The sequence below is a fragment of the Penaeus vannamei genome, chromosome 24 (assembly GCF_042767895.1).
Source record: "Penaeus vannamei isolate JL-2024 chromosome 24, ASM4276789v1, whole genome shotgun sequence".
Taxonomy (NCBI): Eukaryota; Metazoa; Arthropoda; class Malacostraca; order Decapoda; family Penaeidae; genus Penaeus; species Penaeus vannamei.
The window spans coordinates 22,364,699-22,372,198 of record NC_091572.1 but is presented as its reverse complement, the minus strand read 5'-3'; the positions used below and the strand labels follow the sequence as shown (position 1 = coordinate 22,372,198).

The window sequence follows — 7,500 nt, the reverse complement described above, 5'->3', positions numbered from 1 at the left end:
AAGCAATTTTGGGTCGCGGGATGAAGAAGAGGTTGGGGGAGAGGAGGAGGGGGAGTTGGGGGGGGGGTAAGAGAGAACGGGCAGTCTGCCCTTAAGTTTCTTGGGAGCATTTTTGAAGCGGCATCATAAGCGCATTTTGGTAAATATTGCGTAGTCCAAATGAGTTTTAAAGGTCTGGCGTAATGAGCTCATGTGCTAAATTAACTCTCCTTCTTTCCTTTTTTTCGCTGTCTTTTTCGTTTTCCCGTTCTTCTCGTTCTCTTTTTTTGCGTTTTTTCACTTTTTTCTATTCCTTTTCGCTCTTCTTCCACCCTTCCCCCTGCCTTTCTACCCTCCTCTTTCGCCATCTCACTCCTTCACTCCTCTCTCTCTTTTTGTTCTTTGTATCTTTCCATTCCTCCCTCCTTTCTCTTCCCTTCTCCTTCCCTCTCCCTTTTCCTATCCCTCTCCCTCTTCCTCCCCCTCTCTCCCTCTCCGTTTCCTTTCCGCTCCGTTCCTCCCGTTCTCTCTCGCTGTTCCTCCCCTCCTCCCTGCTCCCCTGCTCTACCTTCTCCCTTTCCTTTTTCCCTTCCTAATTCCTTCCCTCCCTCCTCCCTCCTCCCTTCCCTCACTCCCTCCCTACCTCCCTGCCTCCTTCCGTCCCTCCCTCCCCTCCTCTAGATGCGACCTTGGTAAATGTACGAGTAGAAATAAAGGGAAAACCCCGGTGTAATCTTATGCAAATGAAACTGCCGCCTTCCTTCTTCTTTTGCTTTGTGTTGTTCCCCCCCTTAAACAATACGCATCCTTCCGTCGACTTATTGGTTCTGGTCGAGGCGCAATTATAAGCTTTCTTGGGATTTTGTCAGGGTTGGGAACCGCCTCGCCGGGAGAGTAAACTTCGCTGGAAAAGTTTCGGATGGAGAGGGTGGGGGAGTTTGTGTGTGGGCGTGTGCGTGTGGTTGTGAGAGAGTTTGTAAAATGCGTCTGCTTGCATTATTTTAGAATGTGTGATTGTATATTCGCCGTGGCCCGAGAGGGTTTGCTTCCACGAAACGACCTTGCCTTTTAAATCTAGTTATGTTTCGGATTGCCTTGAGAACTCCAAGATTAGATACAGAAAGCGCCAAGAGTTATCATTCGGAACCTATTTGGCCGTCTAACAATGTGATCACTTTTATTACTGAAAAAAAATCCCAGTGATGCGGTTCGCGTCGGTCAAAGGTGAAGCAGTTGACGGTTCCGAACGCGGGCTGCTGCCAAGAGCACCGCCAAGGACTCCCTCGCGCCCACTCTCACTTCCCGCCATTATGAGAGCCTCCCCCGCCTGCGTGGCTTTCCTGCAGGTATTGTTCCGGCAAGGAGGACCGGCTTAAACCTGCCGTATTGACACCCGGCTAAGCAGTGAGACGTACCTGTGCAGGTGTGGTGAATAATCCCTCCTTGGGCGCGCATCCCGGCCGGGCGGGGGTTTTATCCCACAAGATGGATATTGCGGTAATTGGATTAGGGTTCGAGGCGGCGACGGCGTCGAGGGGCGAGGGTAGGGTGGGTGGGGATAGGAGGAGCCCTGGATGGCACTGCAAATATCCTTCTCTCGCTGAGTGTTGTGACGGCACACAGAACAAACCTCTCCTCTCTGATCCAGTGATAAAGCGTTTGTACGTCTCTGCCTTATGCCAAGGTAAGATACACACGGGCTCAGGTTAGCGCACATTTCCTTATGGGTGCGTGTGCGTGCGATTCTGCGTTTATGCGCGAGTGTGCGTGCTGTACGTGAGCGAGCATTTCCGTATCTATTTCGGTATAGGATCGCGTGGACCGAATTCCTGGCCAGAGCGAAGGGAAGGGCCTTCACCCTAACGCAGATTGGAAGTCATATTTTATTCCCACACTTAAATCGACGCAACACTTCCTGCCGCGACTCATCATCCCACACTTTAAAACCTGTCTACAAAGGCAACTTCCCTCGTCCTATGCAACACCTCGATCGTGCTCAATGTACCACGCTTGCATTCCATTACGAAGTGGGCAATTGTACGGAACAGACGGAGAGGAGAACACGTTGCAGGCGTGTCGATAACCTTGCAACACAGCATAGAAGGTGAGACTTTCCTGGATGGATAATGGCGTGATGTCAGTGATATTTTTTATCCCCCTTGTCACGATTCCCAGACTTAATGGCGGGGACAATGGCGGCAGAAGGGCAAGGGGCAAGGGGGGGGGGGGAGTAGACTCACGGTGTTGTAGAAGAGGTGTTAAGAGGAAACAGATAAGGAAGGAAGGAAAGTCTCTGTATGACGTAAAGGTGAGATGGGGAGATTAGGAAGGAGCGGAAAAAGATCATTAGAGAAAAGGAAAGGGAGATGATGGAACTGTAGGAGAGAGTAAGAAGAGAAAGGGAGTATGGAGAAAGAAGGAGAAAATTTATAAGAAATCCAAACAGAAAGAAGACCAGGAGATAGATTGATAGCAAAGAGGAGGCGTTGCAAGAGGAAGCATGACAAGGGAGGTGATGGCTGCGGTTGACAGTTGATTACAAGATTGTGACAACATCTTCCTCGCTCCCGCGGACAGCCTGGGAGTATCTTCGCCCTGCTGCGCCGTGATCAGAAGGGGGGAGGGGGGGCTGCGTTATGCACGTGAATTTGCCGTGCGAAAGGCCTTTCCTTCGTTCTCTTTTTTCCACCTTCTCTCTCCCTCTCACGCCCCTCCCCTTTCCGTCTCATTTTCAGACTCCCCCCTCCCTTCCTTCCTCTCATTCTCCTACCCTTTATTTTTTCGTTCATCCAGCCCTTTCTCCCTCCATCCTTCTCTTTCTCTCCTCCCTCCATCCTTCTCTTTCTCTCCTCCCTCCCTCCTTTTCTCTCACCATCTTTCAGCCTGCTTCTCCCTCCCTCCCAGTCTTCCTGTTTCAACTCTTCCTTCCTCCCATTCTACCCTCCTCTCCATTTCGCTCACCGTTCCCTTTCTCCTACCCCTCCCTCCCTTCTTCCCTCCATCTTTTAAAGCTTTTCCTTCGTGATGGGTGTGTCCTTCAACGATATTTACTTATCGATAAAGCCTTGTCACGTGTTTATGTCGTCATATTTATCACTCATTTCCCCGGGGGGGGGAGGGGGGCAGGCGGGTGCAGAACCAATACGAAAATGGATTTTTTTATTTGACCGAGATTGATTACTCGTGAATCAAGCAGCTGTTGCGAATCACAGACGTGACGAACGACTCTATTGACATATAGTAAAAGAACAGAATGGATTCCCATTAAGAACGATCTACTTTTGTATCCGGATAATCACCGTAATCAGATATGAAAAATGGCCAGTCTTTTTATGAACCCCGTGCTGCCATGCGTCTGCCATGCGTCTGCCATGCGTCTGCCATGAGCCGCGTCTGTTTGCCATGAGGGCGGCGAATGGTTGCTCTGAGGCAGCTCGGTTATGCTCGGAATGCAATGTTCCTTACCCCCGCGGTCTCTTGATTCCCGAGTGTCTTGTTTGTCTGCAATCTCTCTCTCTCTCTCTCTCTCTCTCTCTCTCTCTCTCTCTCTCTCTCTCTCTCTTCTCTCTCTCTCTCTCTCTCTCTCTCTCTCCCTCTCCCTCTCCCTCTCCCTCTCTCTCTCTCTGTGTATGTGTGTGTGTGTGTGTGTGTGTGTGTGTGTGTGTGTGTGTGTGTGTGTGTGTGTGTGTCTCTCTCTCTCTCTCTCTCTCAAAAAAAAAATCTCTCTCTCTCTCTCTCTCTCTCTCTCTCTCTCTCTCTCTCTCTCTCTCTAATCTATCTCTCTCTCTCTTCTCTCTCTCTTTCTCTCTCTCTCTCGTCTCTCTCTCTCTCTCTCTCTCTCTCTCTCTCTCTCTCTCTCCTCTCTCTCTCTCTCTCTCTCTCTCTCTCTCTCTCTCTCTCTCTCTCTCTCTCTCTCTCTCTCTCTCTCTCTCTCTCTCTCTCTCTCTCTCTCCTCTCCTCTCTCTCTCCCCCTCGCCCTCTCTCTCTCTCCCCCTCCCTCTCCCTCCCTCTCTCTCTCTCTCCCCTCCTCTCTCTCTCTCTCCCTCCCTCTCTCTCTCTCTCTCTCTCTCTCTCTCTCTCTCTCTCTCTCTCTCTCTCTCTCTCTCTCTCTCTCTCTCTCTCTCTCTCTCTCTCTCTCTCCACACACATCGGCCCTCAACGCACTATTCCCTGTACCCTCCCCTACCCTCCTCTCCCCTGTCTTGCCATCCTCTGCCTTCCGCCCCTTCGCCTTATCTCGCGCCTCCCTCGTCCCCTGTATGCCTGACAGAGGTTGTGATGGCGGAGTGTCACGGCTGGCCCCATTGTGCAGGAATCTGGCTCGGCAATATCTGAGTGTCATGGCTTTGCTTAACACGAGGTTCAGCCCGATTGGTGCCACTCTGCCAATCCGCTGGGAAATCTCCAGTACTGCGAGTAAGGGGGCTTGCAAAAGAGCCTTGGCGAGTGCACGTCGCCGGGGCACGCATGACAATAGAATAAGAAACTGTGACGTTCCTTTTCTTCTCCCATGGCGATGATGATATCCCCGTGACAGGAAGGTTGCTCCTCATGAGTCTTGTCATTGTTCTTAGATGTCTGAGGACGAATAAGGTGACAGCGATGTGGGATAATACGGCAGGAGGAGGAGGAATGTGACGCCTGGCCTTGGCGTTCAAAATTGATATGTTCGCTTTGGTTTCCTGCCGCGGTTTCTTTGTCTTGTGTTCGTGCTTTGTGCATTTTGTTTGTTTCGCCAACCTCTCTTCCCCAGCCTTTCATTGACTGAAGCTGAATGAACGCGCAGTCGAACGTACACATCCTTGAAAGACAAGTTTAACCCAAGGTATCTAAAAAAGGCGACATATTCCCTTTCACGATACAGTCAACGCTTCTGTCATCCTTCCTCCCCTCCCTGCCTCCCTCTTCCTCCCCTTCCCTTTCCCCCTCCCTCGCTTACCACCCTTCCTTCCCACCTTCTTGTGAGTCGCGGACCGTATCGTATTTCCTCGTGGCTTCACCTTGACGGCTCGCCGGGAACACGCCCCTGCGACAAAGCAACTCTCAAACTAGACAATCATCCCAAGTTTCCCCTCGGCTGAAGAGCGTCGTCTCGCGGGGCACAGCGCGGCATCGGTATTCATTGGGCGACGCAACTCGGACTCTCACACGAGAGCACACGGACGTCGGCCATCACGCGGAGAGCGATCCGGGGAATTTTGGACGGCTGAATATTCCCCTCCGGATCGTCGATTGATTTAATGGGAGGGAATCATCTTGACATTTGATTGAATGGGAGGGAATACATTTCCTATGGCCGATCCCCCTTCTGTCACGTGATTAGGGTGCAAAGGTTGGCAAAGGTAAGCCTAGGCGCGATGTTCACAGGGCCCTTGAGAAGGTTGCTTGGAAGGTAAGGTCTCTGCCGGCGAAAGGATCGGGTCACAAGTGGCAGTGTAGACTTGGGGAATAAGGAAAATGATGGATAAAGCAGAGAAAGAGAAGGAAAGCAGAAGATAAGGAAGAGACAAAGCAAAATCAATACAGAAAACAGATTAAAGAAGTGGAATGAGACAAAACGACAAGGGGAAGAAACGGTATGAGACTATAAAAGAAACAAGAAAAGGCAAGACAGGGAAGGTCTAAACCAAAAGGATAAAAAGGGATGAAACGCAGGAAAGGGAGCGCTGGCAACCCCCTCAGCCAGACAGGTATATTGTGAGGGCGAATGAAGCAGGACCCTTTATTAGAGCGTAATAACCCCGTGTATGAATTTGAGAATTTTCAGGCAGAGAGCAGCAGCAGCAACAACAATAGTAGGGGATTGGGTGGAGAAATATGCGCGCGATCCCCAGAGCCATTAGTGATTAAATTGGCTAGGTTTGTCACAAGTCACGCGCGAGCAAATGTTCTTCTGTAAACTTGGATTCGAATTCTAATTACTGTTGGGCGAAAATTATAACAAAAGGGTCACAAAGGTCAAGGTTTATTCGTCCGCTGACCTTATTCGATGCATACGTTATATGGGTTCGTTCTTGTTGTGTGTGTTTTAGGAGCGAGGAAGGAGCGATATTACTCTTCGATCTTGAAGATATTTCGAGTCTTTCGTGTTTTCCTTTCGCCTCCATTATCTGATCCTCCACTTACGTCTATTTTCTTTTTTTCTCTTGATGTCTCCGTGATTCTTTAATTCGTTTCACCATGCGATCAATGCTTTATTTTCAAATTCTCTCCTATCGTGTTTTTCCTTTTATTTATCGCATTCTGTCTTATTTCCTTTCTCTTCTTTTATCTGCGTCCCAATCAGTCCACCTCCACGCTGTTCCCCCGGACCCGTCCTCTATTCGTCGAAATGTTTCCAGTCGCCCAAAAAGTTTTCCATCCTTCTGACTTCGTTACTTTGTTGATTCTTCTCCTTCCCCTTTGTGTACTCCTCATTCACCATTCTTTGCATGCCATTCCCTCACAGTCTTGCGTGAGCGGCGTCGTTGTGATGCGTAACTAACCGAAGAGTATTTGGGGAGGACACGTTAAACTGGGACACGCTGGGTGCTTCTTTTGGGGAATTTAGGCGAACAACTCTTTTGAATATTTGTTTTTCTTATTCTAAGGAGTTTCAGGTATTTATTTGTTTATTCAGACGCTTATCTGTATTTTAGGGAGAACACTTGAGGCGCTTACAGGAAATGCGGGGGGCAGGACCCGGTGGCTAAGCAAATGGGAGAGGCAACGGGTCCTCCCAGGGTGCCATGTCTTTCCTGATGATGCCACGTCCAGTAATGGCGAGCCGGGACGAGCCGGACATTTACGCTCTGTGAAGGAACACGAAGAGCAACTAAAAGGGAGGGGGTAAGGCTAAGGGAGGAAGGGTGCTTGGGTCAAAGGGTGCGGAAAGGGTTAAAGCAGAGGGAAACGAAGCGACGACGGTTTGGGGGCAGAGAGGGGAGGGAGGGAAAAGATCCGAGGGAAACGGGTATAGTTAGTGTGGAAGCCTTTTTATGGGTAAAGGGGAGGGAGGAAATGCAGAGGGTCTGGAGCAGGGGAAAAGGGAGGAGGGAAAAGCAAAGGAAAAGGTCTGAATGGAAAGGAGAGAGAATGAGGAAGAATAGGTGAGGGTTAACGAGGGGTTAGTTCCTAGGAATTCTTCTGGAAGATTCTTTTGAGATGTGGCAGAAGATCGGTGTTTCGAGGATGGAGTTTAGGAGATACAAGGATCGGACTTGCTTCCATTAGTGAACGCTGTAAAAGATGGTGAACGCGGTGTCTTATCACAGCTGAGTCTGTGGGAAAGAGCCATAAAGAATGTAAGTATCGCTTCAAAGACATCTCTCATTACGGCCTTCGTGTTTATATCTCATAATAAACACGGCTCTCATTATCACGCCACTGGACGTGGAGAGCAAAGAGATGCTTCTTTTTTCTCTCTCTTTCTTTTCAATCCCTGAACGATTTTGCAGGTGTCTGGATTCCCTTTCCCCACAAAGTCTCGCCGAAGTCTTGGAATGTTTGTGATTTCCTCGGCCTGCGTTCCAGCCATGGAAA

The 7,500-nt window shown here is 49.7% G+C and overlaps 1 protein-coding gene across 2 annotated transcripts in view; it reads left to right on the top strand.

Annotated features, from left to right (window-relative positions):
• Fas3 (fasciclin 3) overlaps positions 1–7,500 on the top strand; it is a 671,991-nt gene that overhangs the window by 523,744 nt on the left and 140,747 nt on the right. The gene's annotated exons all lie outside the window — the stretch shown is intronic.